At 36.1% G+C, this 12,767-nt stretch overlaps 1 protein-coding gene across 2 annotated transcripts in view; it reads left to right on the top strand.

Annotated features, from left to right (window-relative positions):
* The window catches only part of LOC110260239 (uncharacterized), a 440,837-nt gene that overhangs the window by 411,771 nt on the left and 16,299 nt on the right, over positions 1 to 12,767 (top strand). The window contains exons 8-9 of one of the 2 annotated variants that reach the window (XM_085021872.1): positions 5,766 to 5,845; positions 8,312 to 8,370. The exons of the other annotated variant lie outside the window; for it this stretch is intronic. The gene's annotated coding sequence lies outside the window, so the exon portion shown is untranslated. The remainder of the gene's footprint in view (positions 1 to 5,765; positions 5,846 to 8,311; positions 8,371 to 12,767) is intronic. 2 annotated transcript variants of the gene reach the window in all.

Genomic DNA, 12,767 nt, shown 5'->3' with positions numbered 1-12,767 from the left:
TGTTTGTTTTTTTAAATTTTTTCTGGTCATACGTTGCATGAAAACATGGTTATTTTTAATAGAACCAGTTAGGCCTTTGCAATATTGTTGTATCTCTCCTTTTATCAGTTGTGGATCAAAAGAGGCAAAAGCCAAGTGCATTTGGCATTCTTTTACTTATCTTAGAGAATGAGAGTTCATGAGTTCCAAAAGAGGTGGATACAAGATTCAGAAGAACCAATAGCAATGTTTTTGGTTAAGGTATTTGGAGGGCCTCTAAAATTTTTGCAACTGATTTTTAATAATACATTTAGAGTTAAACTAAACCAAAAGATTTAGGATGGTAAGTTCAGAGAAAGTGCTGTAAAACTGGCCAAAAAAAACAAACTTGTCAAAAAGACCTGACCAGTAAAATGGGCCCCTTGATCATTGTGAAGTTCAAGAGGAGTTCCCCATGTATGGATCATCTTTTCAAATAGGCCTTTAGCCTCAGAAGAGACAGTAACCTGTCTGTAAGGGAAGGCTTCAGTTCATTGTGAGAATACATAGACCATTACTAAAACATATTTATATCAATTAGACTGAAGAAGTTGTATGAAATCCATTTGCTAGACCTCAAATAGTTCATTAGGCAGACTAAAATGTCCAGGAGCAGTAAAAACATACTTACCTGGGTTGTATTTTGGACAAGTGGGACAAATGAGATAGGTATTTTTTGAAGCCTTGTGATGTTTCCCCACCAATGTTGGTTCATGAATACTATCCTTTTGTCAGTAGACCAATGGTTTAATGCACGTACAGTGGTGAAGAGTGGGAATTTTAGAGTCTCTGGTATGACTGGGTTATTGTTTGGTCTAAATCAGAGCTTTCTCTTTTTATCAAACCAACAATTGTTTAATTTTTCAATCTTGTTTTCCTTTCCTGAGGCCACTTGTTGGGGTTTTCTAGCCAATTTGCTCAAGTTATCATTTGGAGAAATATTTCTTTGGACCATGACAGAGGCCTGGCTGTTGTTGGTTCCCTAAAGGGCAGGATTCCTAGTGAAAATGTCAGCAAGATGATTTCCCTTAGCTTCCAGAGAATCAAATTTAAAATGCCCCAGAATCCTAATAGCAGCTAAAGTTGCAGGTAAAAGTATCACATCCAACAATTCCTGAACATAGGGACTATTTTAAATTTTATTTCCACTGGAAGTAAGGAATCCATGTTCATCTACACCATTCCAAAATTGTGAGCTCCTCTGAAAGCATATCTACTATCAGTATAAACACTGGCGGTTTTGCGCTCGGCTAAAGTACAAGCCCATATAAGAGTGATAATTCAGGCTGTAGGCTGAAGTAGCCGTAGTTAATGACGCTACCATAACATCAAAAGGAGTGGCAACAGCATATCCAGCACAATATTTGCCATCGTTACCTTTTAAACCATCCATAAGTAAATCATGAAATCAAAGAGATTTCCAGCAGATCATAATGAGGAGAAATCAGAGCTGATCCATCAGTGTTAAGTAGTCATGAGGGGCTTTGTTGGTGATGGAAGGGAGAAGAGTACCAGATTATTACGATGTAAAGAGTTATATGAGGAGCAGTTAACAAAAGAACCTCATAGGATGTGAAGCATCTGAGAAATATTGAGTGTGGTGAGTATTAGAGGACTTCTGCTGCATTCAGTATAAAAATGCTCAAAGGAGAGCCCACAATAATTTTTGGGGTGACCTTAACCAAAAGGCCAATGGTAGTCATTTATCTAAGGCAGTAGGGGTATCCTAATGCCACAGGGTCCATTTGCTGGCTATAATGCCCTGTGGGTCAAAGATGATCCCCATGTTTTTGAATGAGTACCCCAAGGGCATTCTCTTATTTTGCATATACAAAAAGGGAATCTGATAATTGGGATGCCCAAGGGCAGATGGGTTCATCAGCTCTTCTTCAAGGCCTTGAAGGCTATTCCATTTAGTTTATCCCTAAAATTGGGTCAGATGCTTAGCAAAATATACAAAGGTTTGGTCATAAGAGAGAAATTTGGAATCCAGTTTCAATACTGACCCATTAACCCAAGAAAACCTCTCAGCAGTGCTTAGTTTGGGGTTTGCGAAAACCTAGGACACCATTAAGTCTATCTAGATCCAGATGTAGCCCTTGTTCTGATAACTGGATGCCCTGATATCAAACTTGGTTTTGTCAAACTGCAATTTTTCCTTGACAACCTTATGTCCCTTTAAGGCAAAAGCTTTAGCAAGTGGATTCTGTCTTCCTGTGAGGAGGCTTATAAAGGAGAGCAAAGAAGTAAATCATCCATGTATTGCAACAAAGTAGAACCTCTAGGGAACTTTGCATCATCCAGATCAGCTCAAAATTTTGTGATATAAAAATGACTCAGTAAAACCCTGAGGCATTACTATTCCCCAGTGAAAGCAAAAAGGTATTAACTGGCTTTATCAGCTGGAATATTAAAGAAATGCACCATAGAAGTCAAGAATTTGCCTCCAGTGGGAATGGTTGTTAGTGACATATTAGGGTTAGGGGCAATAGGGTGTTGAGAGATAATGGGATAATGGTGTTTGTTTATTGCTCAGAGGTCCTAGACAAAATTCTACCTTCAGCCATTAGGCTTTCTCACTGGTAAATAAAAGTATTATAGGGAATGTTACAAAGGATAATGAGGCCTTGAACCTTATAATCTTCTATTATGGGCTTTATACCTCAAGGGCCTTCTTTATGTATAGGATATTGATGAATTCTGGAAATAGGCTTTGAGGGCTCTATTAAAAAACTTAATATTAGCTATTATGTTGTGAATTTTACCAATATCATTTGGAGATTTTGCTCATAATGAGAGAAGTAGCTGATTCAGTAGGGACAAATAATCAGTGTTTTCAGAATCAGCTTTAGTACTGTCAGAGAGGAAACAAATTAAAAAAAATTCTACAAATTCTAGAATTATTTCCCTCCTTTGGGAGAAAAGAAATTCCAACATGGTACTATTCTAAGAAGTCTAAGTTTAATAAATGGATTGGGTGAAAGAACTAATAAGAAAAGGGCCCAAATGAAAGGGGAACAGGTTCAGAGAGAGGAACCTCTTGAGGTTCATTAGAGATCCTCACTATTTGAACTGCCTTAGTATTCTGAGGCAGGGGCTGCCTTATAGTGGTGGGATTTAGCACCAAGAGTGTGGCTTCAGTACTGGAATAGTGATTCTCCAAGCTGATTAAGAGAGGGGATTAGGAAGGGCCCCTGTAGTTCTTTAGATCCCCATCATTGGGAATTGAGATAACATTGGAAAGGCTGGTTAGAGGGCTGAAGGTGCCTGAAATGCTCAATTGTGTAACAATCTCTTTTCTAATGCCTTGTCTCTTTTCAGTAATAGCAGAAACTAGGGAGGGTTTGGTTTTGTTAGGAGCCTCCATTAGCTGGAGTTGAAGATTAAGAATTTTAAGTCTTCCTTTTAGTGGACTCATCTAAATAAGAGAGTTAGTTTGCCATATTGACTAAATCTGGAGTGGACATAATTTCCTCTTCTATCCTGGTCCTTTTTACTGGAAGGAAAAGGTCCTGGTTCAGCCTATTAATAAGCGTAGAGTTAAAAGCTACCTGGGTGGAATCAACATTTAGAGGAAGACCAGATTTTTCTTTAAAAGCGATCTGAAATCAGGAGTTCCCTTGTGGTGCAACAGGTTAAGGATCTGGCATTATTACTGCAGCAGCTCAGGTTGTTTCTGTGATACAGGTTCAATCCCTGGCCTGGGATTCCCAGCCCAGGAAATTCCCCATGTGCCTTGGGTACAGCTAAAATAAAAATAAAAATAAAAAACAATCCAAAACTTGGTATAATACCAATGAACAGGTTTATCAGATTCTTATTAAAACCTACATTTTTTTCCCCACTCAGCCTGCTTTGTAAAAGCCCCAAGAATTGCTTAAATCACCTAGCAGTTTCAGAGCTTGATCAAATAAGTTAGCAAGCTGGTCTCCCAGTTGTAATTCTGAGGCCTTTCGGGATTTTCCCAATTAGCAGTTTTCATCTAATCCTGGGCTTAGCTTTCACTGACAAGCATATGAACTACTGATACAAGTCACAGAAACCAGGCTGATGTGTTTGAATGTCTCTATTAAATTCCTCAGCAAATTTGTGAGGATCTTTATTTGCTTTAGGAAAATTTTTGACTACTGCTTGCTTTAGTTTAAGAATTATAAGAAATTAAGGGTTTAGCCTCTGGATCCTCAGAAGGCTTAATTTTCAAAGGGGCAGGTTCTGATAAGTTCAGAGGGAAAGGGAGTGAGGAGAGTTTTAGAGAAAAAGGGATATTCAGTGAGAGGCTTCATATAGGGAACAGAGGGTATGGGCATCATGGAAGAAAAACAGGAAGATGGCACCAGAGGTGACCTGAGACAAGAAGCCAAGGAGCTTCTGAAGCACGAGCCTGCATAAGCCATTTTATCTTTCTGTAATTATTTGTTTGCCTCAATTAATCTTAAAATCTTACTTGGCAGAGAAGCAATTTTAGACTCCTGATTATGTTGGAAGCTCAAGATAACAGTCAAAAGAGGCATTTCATTCACTTTTGGAAATTTTAGAGCTATGGTGATTCAATTCAGTTTTAAGAAAACTAAGTTTGAGGATTTTAAAATTTCTCCACAATGGCTATTGATATTCTAAGTTGCCTTTGGTCAGGTTAGTCCTTTTCATCAGAAATGTACATGAAGAAGGACTGTGGTTTTTAAACATAAAATGGCTGCCGTTCCTGCAGGGCTGCTGCCCTCAAAATATTTAGATACCTGGGATCCCATTTCTCAGAAGTTTTTCTCTAGATTAAAAGAACAATTTTTTAACAACCTAAGCAGCTCGAATAGCTCACAGCTCAAACAACTAAAATAGCCTGAATAGCTCAAAAAGCTCAAACAGCTTGCAATTCAAACAGCTTAAACATTTCAAATATCTCATCCAGCCTACAGGCATAATACCAGGCAATTCTAAGAAAAGAGCTTGTTCCTGGAGGAGTCAAGCTAAAGGCTTCTCAACTCAGTTCCTATAGAAGAGCCCCTATACCTAAGGAATGAGCTAAAAGCTCAACTGGCACAGTTCCAAGGAAGCAGCTCCTATTTCTGAAGGAATGGGCCAGAGTTTAATCCAGTTCCAGTTGGAACAGTATAATTTCAACTAGACTGAAGTGCCAAATGAATAATCATAAACAGAACAAGGCCTTAACCAGAAATTGTGAAACCCTTAAAATAGATCCTGAATAAAACCTGGAGAGCTTCAAAATGTAAAAAGGGCAGAAGCTCAGATCTAGGAAAAAGACATACCTTCAAACTCCAGGGTTGGCAAGAAAAGCAGTGAGCCACACTTATTTATTCACCATCCTCAGAGCCATCAGGGGTCTTCTCTGAATCCCTGTGTGGGTCACCAAAATGACAACCTAAAACAAATAGAATGTCAGATGTTTCTCCAAAAAATAAAAAATAAAAATAAAAGGCTTTACTCAGGATCAGCAAAGAATTGCATTTTGGTGTCTGCAACTGTGGAAAGCCACATGCAAGTCCCTGAACAGCCAGGGAAAAAGATCTCTCACAGAGAGGAAGTTGGTGGAATTGGGGGGAGGGCTATAGTAAGCACAGTCCATGGCTTATCATTGGCTGAGTACCTGCCCAGAAAGAAGAGGAGTCTTTCTTCTTCCTGTTGGGCTCTGCTACCATCACAGGGTTTGAGAGCTCCCCTTTCTGGTCCACTGTCTCTATTTAATTGATGTTTCTGTTTATTCTTTTTTTTTTTTTTTTTAATAATTTCAGTGATGATTTTTCTGCTATTATTGTTCCCAGTTAAGGAACTCTTGACCCGAATGTGATTTGGGTTCAGGAAATCATTTAAGGTACGTAATATCTTCTTTTTCAGAGCCTTTCACAGCACTTAATGACCCTCAGGGAAATTTAAAGGGTTCAAACTAAACATGGCTTCCTGGGCACTATGTTAAAGCAGCCCACAGTGAACTATACACATACAGTCATGTCGTGGCATTCACAGGAATTAGTTCCAGGAACTCTGCAGATTCTGAAATCTTCAGATCCTCAAGTCTCTTACATAAAAGAGTGCAGTATTTGCATATAACCTATGCACATTGTCCTGTATACTTTAAATCATCTCTAGATTGCTTTTAACACCTAATACAGTGTAATGTCATATAAATAGTTGTAAATACAATGTAAATGTTATGTAAATAGCAGTGTGCAAATTCAAGTTTTGCTTTTTGAAACTTTTTGGAATTGTTTTCAAATAGTTTTAATCTGCAGTTGGTTGAATTTGCAGACGTGAAATCTGAAGATGTGGAGGGCTGACTGTATTGTTTCTCCTTCCCCCAATCTCAGAGATGGAAAGTTACTGATAATGGCTCTTCTTATGAGTTAATCATAAGACGTAAAAAACAAAAATAATGGTTAGATAAATGATGAATTTAAAGTAATTATACATGCATTCGTGTAATTATGGAAACTTTCTTTTGATGCATAAGAAACAAAATAAAAGTAATAAACAAGTAAGACTTTTTAAAAAGTAAAATATTTTGCTCCCAAAAATGGTACAATTTATAAATTTCATTTTTTAAAAACCCACAGGAAAATTATTTGTAATCTCATCTTTAAAAAATCAAATGTTTTAATTTTATTTATCATATTGCTCATTATGCATTTTTATTTATCATATTGCTCATTATGCATTTATCATATTCTCTAACTAAAAATTAATTCATTCAATCATTGGGCATATACTTATTAAGTACCTTTTAACATACACTAGAAAGAGTAATGAAGCATCTAGAGAAATGTCACTCCATGAAAGTCCTCTTATTAAGATAAACATTAAGGAGAATTCCTTTGTGAGGTCTTCTTAAACCTACCCTCAGATCAATTTGTTGTTTCCTCCTCTGTAATAAACTAGAGGAACATTTTTTTCCAAATTACATTGTAATGGTTACTTATTGTACTTCTTTCTAGCTAGACTCTGAGCATATTGAAAGTAGATCTGTCCTATTTTTGTGTTATAAATTCTGGGTCTAAAATGCACCCAATTTATAATAGAGACTAAGTGATACAAGAAAGGAAGAGAAAATGGAGAGACACAAAGAGGAGCATGAAGAAGAGAAAGAGGATGTGAGAGATCAGTGCTAGGAGGAAATAAGTGAGTTTTGATACATTAGATGTGGTTTGACTATAGCACAGGGAACAGCAGCTTCAAACCATCAAAATAGCAATTCTACTTAGCTTGCAAGGAGGTGACATCCATGCCCTTGGTTTCATTAACCTGATGCTTATTAAATTGAATAGTCAACCCTATTATCCTACATTGTTAAATTGTATTTATTTATAATCCATCATTAGCCAGAACAATACAAGTAGTGGATATCATTATGAAGATTTAATCGCCTCTTATGGTTAGTAAGAGAGATGTTTTGAAGATAAAGTTTGCCTCTTAGAATAATGACTGCACATGTTTTTGTCTTATTAGTTGGAGCAAATAGAAAATAATTGTTTTGTTTTTTTTCTTTAAGATTTTTCCACAAATGTGGGTTTTGATAACTATTGATTTGTTAGAATTACATGTGCAAGAATACATATGCATACTATCTTTCTGTCTTTTTCTGTCCCCATCTGTCTGTCTCTGTCACTGTCTCTCTCTCCTCTTTCACCCCCCATCTCACTCACCCTTCATTCACACACACCTTACCTCAATGTCAAAGGGAAAGTACTTTTTTTGTCAGTCTTTCCAAGAAATCCATAGTAAGGATTCAAAAATCTCTTACACAGCGTTATGTGTATGTATTTTGTAGATCACTAAATGTTTACTCATGAATTTACTCTTAAAGAAGGTTTGCACTATTTCTTTGTTGAAAGCAATATTGTTCATTTCTTACTTATGACGATGTATGATTTTAGTAATAAATTCAGTCTTTCAAGACTCTAATTGGATATTAGATGTTTAAATTTCCCATGATTTTATAATCTTTGACCCTGTGTGTATACAACTATTCATTCATTTATTCACCCATTAATTCTATTCTTCATAGAGCAAACACATGTTGGATGTCCTTGTACATGATTTGGGCTAGGATAGGTCACAGAAATACAAATATTAACAAGATAAGATCACTTGCTTTTAAAAGGATCTTACAATTTAGAAGGAAAGAAAAAATAAGTCAACTGACAATTACAAATAGAAGTATGTACATACAAAGAGAAGATGGTACAGAAAAGAGAACAGAGGGTCTACTCCTGCCTTTAAGGATCAGGGAGGGTAAAGCTCTTCTGTTAAATCAGACTCTAAACATATAATGAATTCCTTACAGGGATCAGCAGGTGAATTACCTACCTTAAGAGAGTTAAAAGAACAAAGTTTCCTTCTTGTGTAAGTATGATTAGTGTACTAAAAAATGTGAAAAGTAGGCTTAGATTACCAGAAAAGACCACATTAATTAATTAACTATTCATCTAAGTTACACAGAAAGAATCAGTTTTGTGTTTGATTTGTTCCCAAGTTCTACGAATTCATGTGTGTGGCTGTCCATATCTTGCCCCAGATTTTAGAAATTCTGGGCCATTATTTCTTTAAATAAGCTTTCTCCCCTTTTCTTTCCTTTCCTTCTGGCACTCCCATAATGTGAATATTTTTCCAATTGATAGTGTTCATAAATTACATAGGGTTTCTTCATTCTTTTATTCTTTTTCCTTCTCTGACTTGATCACCTCAAATAACCTATTTTCAAGATTACAGATTCTATCTTCTGTTTGATTAAGCCCTTTATTCATGTTCTCCATTCCATTTTAAATTTTTCATTCATTATATTCTTCAGTTCCAGAATTTCCATTTGGTTCTTTCTTAAGAATCTATCCATCGAACCTTTGTGTTTTATTCATAGATTGTTTTCTTGACTTTCTTGTCTGTGTTCTCTTGTAGCTCACTGAGCTTACTTAAATAAATTATTTTGAAATTTATGCCAGGCAATTCATAGATCTCCATTTCTTTGGGATCGGTTACTGGAAAATTATCGTGTTCTTTTGGTGATGTCACATCTCTTTGATTTTTTTCATGTTTCTTGTATCCTTCCGTTGATATCTGTGCATTTGATGGAACAGTCACCTCATTCAAACTTTATGCATTGGCTTTGGTGGGGAAAGATTTTCATTCATGGGTGTTTACGACTCTGCTGGCTTAGTGGGATGTGGTTATTTTGGTTGTGGGGAGAGCTCAGTGGTGTCGTCTCCATGTAGCTCCATCAGCTGTCAGAATCAGCAAACATTGCAGCCATCCTCGGTGTCTAGGGTATCTGCAGTGGCAGTGAGAACTGTTGGGGTCTTCACCTCTTCTACAAAGGCTGCTGGGAATGTCCTTACTACTTTTCTCCCACAGTAAGATATCATATCCAAGAGGATTCCTCTTGGCCTCAGGTACAGCTAGCCTGCCCTCACAGTGATAGGTGCCTATGACTCAGCCATAGAGCCAAAGTCTGGAATGGAGTTGATTAATGGTGGCTGAGGTGCAGGCACTTGCAGATCACCCATGTAGCCAGGGTCTGAAGTGTAGGTGGGCCCCTGCTGTATGGCTGATACTGATAGCTTCCACCCTTTTTCTTTGTTCCCAGCCATCACCAGATGTCTCTGCTTAGCTGATCTCCCCAAAAATCCTTTCGGTGTGGATACTCTCAAATTGTTGCTTTACTATGTTGCTGAAGGTTCTTCACTCTATTTTTTTGAGAGGGGAGGACAAAGGCTGGTCTATTCTACTCTGACATCTTGCTAACATCACTCCTTTCATTCATTTTCATTTATTGAGTCTACTATTGCATGTTATATCCCATGCTAAATGCTAGTAATATAATGAGGAACAAGTTTAAAATGTCTTCATATGGTGATCAAAGGAAATATAATTTATCAGATAACTTTTCTCTGTAAGTGCTCAGATTTTTCTCTTTATTCTTGGTATTATTTTTAATTTCAGCCATTCAAGTAACTGGTAGTAGTATTTCTTTTTGGTTTTCATTTGCATTTCCCTGGTGGTGATTGATATTGAACACCTTTTCATGTACACATTGACCATTTGTGCATTTTCTTTCATGAATTGCCTGTTGTATTCTAATTATTGACCTGTAAGGGTCTTTTTAAGTGTTCTGATACACGTTTATTTGGTGTATCAGATATATTGATCGATTACCAGAATGTTTGCAAATATGTGGCTGGCAGTTTCATTTTATAAAAGTATCTTTTGAAAATCATAAGTTTTAAAGATTTATGTAGTCTAGTCCACCAATTTTTAGTAGTTTATTGATTTTCTCTCCTACATATAAATATTTGCCTATTTTTGACACAATTACTTTCTCCAGTATTTTTTCCCCCAGAACTTTTATTATTTTAGCTTTTGTGTTTAGGTCTCTGATTAATTTAAAATTAATTTTTATGAGTAGGGTGAGGTTCATTTTTTCCATATGAACCCATATGTTCTAGTATTATTTGTTGAAAATTCTATTTTATATTCATTAAATTAATTTACAAGCTCTCTAAAAAACAAATTGACTGTACTTTGAGTGTACATCTGGAGACTGTGTTCTGTTTCTTGAATCTTTATGTGCATTCTTTATTTCTTAAAGAAATTTTATCTGTACCTCAGAACCTTGCCACAAGGAAATCTCCTGTCTCAAATGGTTTTCACTTATGAATTCTTCCAAACATTTAATGACAGAATAATATCAGTTTTATACAAACTATTTCAGAAAATAGAAAAAAGAGGATATACTTCCCAACTAATTTTGTGATGTTGATGTAACACTGATACCAAAATCTAACAAAACATTATAAATTTGGAAAATTATAGGCAAATAATTCATAAGCATAGTTAAAATATCAGTATGTACAGTTATTAAGTTGGATTTATTCAGGATTAGAATGCTAGATTAATATTTTAACAAATCAGTTTACTTTTTCACATTCACTGATTAAAAGAGAAAATATGATTATAATAATAGATGCAGAAAATGGAGTCAATCACTGAGATTTTGATAGGGATTGCATTGAATCTGTGCATTGAGATAACTCTGGATAGTATTAACATCTTAAAATTATTAAGTCTTCTAATCCATGAACATGAGATGTTTTATTTATGTCTTCTTTAATTTCTTTCAGTAATGTTTTGTAGTTTTAATTGTACAAATCTTTAACATCCTTGGTTAATTTCTAGTATTTTATCAGTTTCAGTGCTACTGTAAATGATATATATGTATATTTTTTAAATTTTTTTGGCCTCACCTGTGACATATGGGAGTCCTTGGGCCAAGGATCGAATCCAAGCCTCGGCTGTGATCAATGCCACAGGTGCAGCAATACTGGAAATTTAACCCACTGCGCTGGCCAAGGGATCAAACCCATGCCTCAGCAGTGACCCGAACCACCTCAGAGACAACACCAGATCTTTAATACACTGTGCCACAGCAAGAACTCCAATGACATTGCTTTCTTAATTTCCTTTTCAGATTGTTCTTTCTTAGTGAATAGAAATGCAACTGATTTTTGAATAGAAGTGGCAAAAGCAGGGATCCTTGCCTTGATCTTAGAGAAAAACCTTTCAAGCCTTTCACCACTGAGTATGATGATCACTGTGAATTTTTCATACATAGCTTTTATTATTTTGAGGGTATTTTCTTCTATCCCTAGTTCGTTGAGTGGTTTTGTTTTTTTTTGTTTTGGGTTTTTGTTTGTTTGTTGGGTTTTGTGTGTGTGTGAGTGTGTGTCTGTGTATGTGTGGTGCAAATCTCTTTCTTTTTACTAAGGTTAATGTGGTTTCCAGTAGAGACCCCAAAATACGAAAGGCTATTTGTGAACATGGAACAATGGGGTTCATTAATTTTAATTTTCACTTTAAATAAAAAGGAAAATATGCTTCACCAGGCTTTCTGAGCATCTTTATTCAATCACAGGAACATCTCCAGGGATGCTCTCTGAGATTAGTGTACAGAAAAACCTATTTCAGTTGTTATCTTGGACATAAAATATTTCTGTCTCTGTACTAGGAAGGAATAGAGCATCCTTGCTACTGAAATTGACACAGAGGTATTGAGAAATTGGGTATCTTAATAACAAAGGGCTCTCTCTCTCTCCCCCTCTTTTTTCTTTGTAGTTATTGTAATTATTTTCATAAAAGGGTTTTGTTTTTTGTTTCTCCTTGGCAGAAATCTCTGACTCACAACTCATATGTTCTTTGTAACAGTTACAAATTCCACATCACAGTATAATTCAGGACATTAAAGATCCTGGAGACAACTTCTCAATGCGTGTAATCATAATGACTATATGTGTGAGCTTAGAGAGAATGTACAACAGAAGCAGGAGCCTACCAGAAATTAGGAGAAGACAGGAAAATGCAAAAATGAGAAATAAAGGAAGGAGAGAAAAGGAAAGGAAAATCTAATAGGATACCTGAAATGAGTTACAATTTCCATTACAATCTTAGAACTAACTCATCTAACTAATTTCCAGGGTAACCCAAGCCTAAATGTGGGAGAGGAATGCTTTTCTGAGTAGAGAGTCAAGGGCACACTTTGTCCAAGGCACTGGATCCCTGCATAACAGCCATGTTTATTGGGTTCTTCTCCAAGCCCTCAAAAGAGGCTTGGGCATCCAGGAGAAAATATTTCAAGACGCTTATATATCCTAGCATCATGCTGTTTGAAATGTCACTTCCGTCAGAAAATCCTTGGAAAGCAATCTGACTTAACAGGATTTGTACTGGATTAGTAACATTACATCTAGTAGAAG

This window comes from Sus scrofa, chromosome 4 (assembly GCF_054392235.1).
Source record: "Sus scrofa isolate SSC_HxYL_T2T_F1_AM1 chromosome 4, Sscrofa_HxYL_maternal_Yorkshire_Landrace_v2.0, whole genome shotgun sequence".
NCBI lineage: Eukaryota > Metazoa > Chordata > Mammalia > Artiodactyla > Suidae > Sus > Sus scrofa.
Note: the sequence above shows the minus strand (reverse complement) of the source record. Positions and strands in the feature narration are given on the sequence as shown.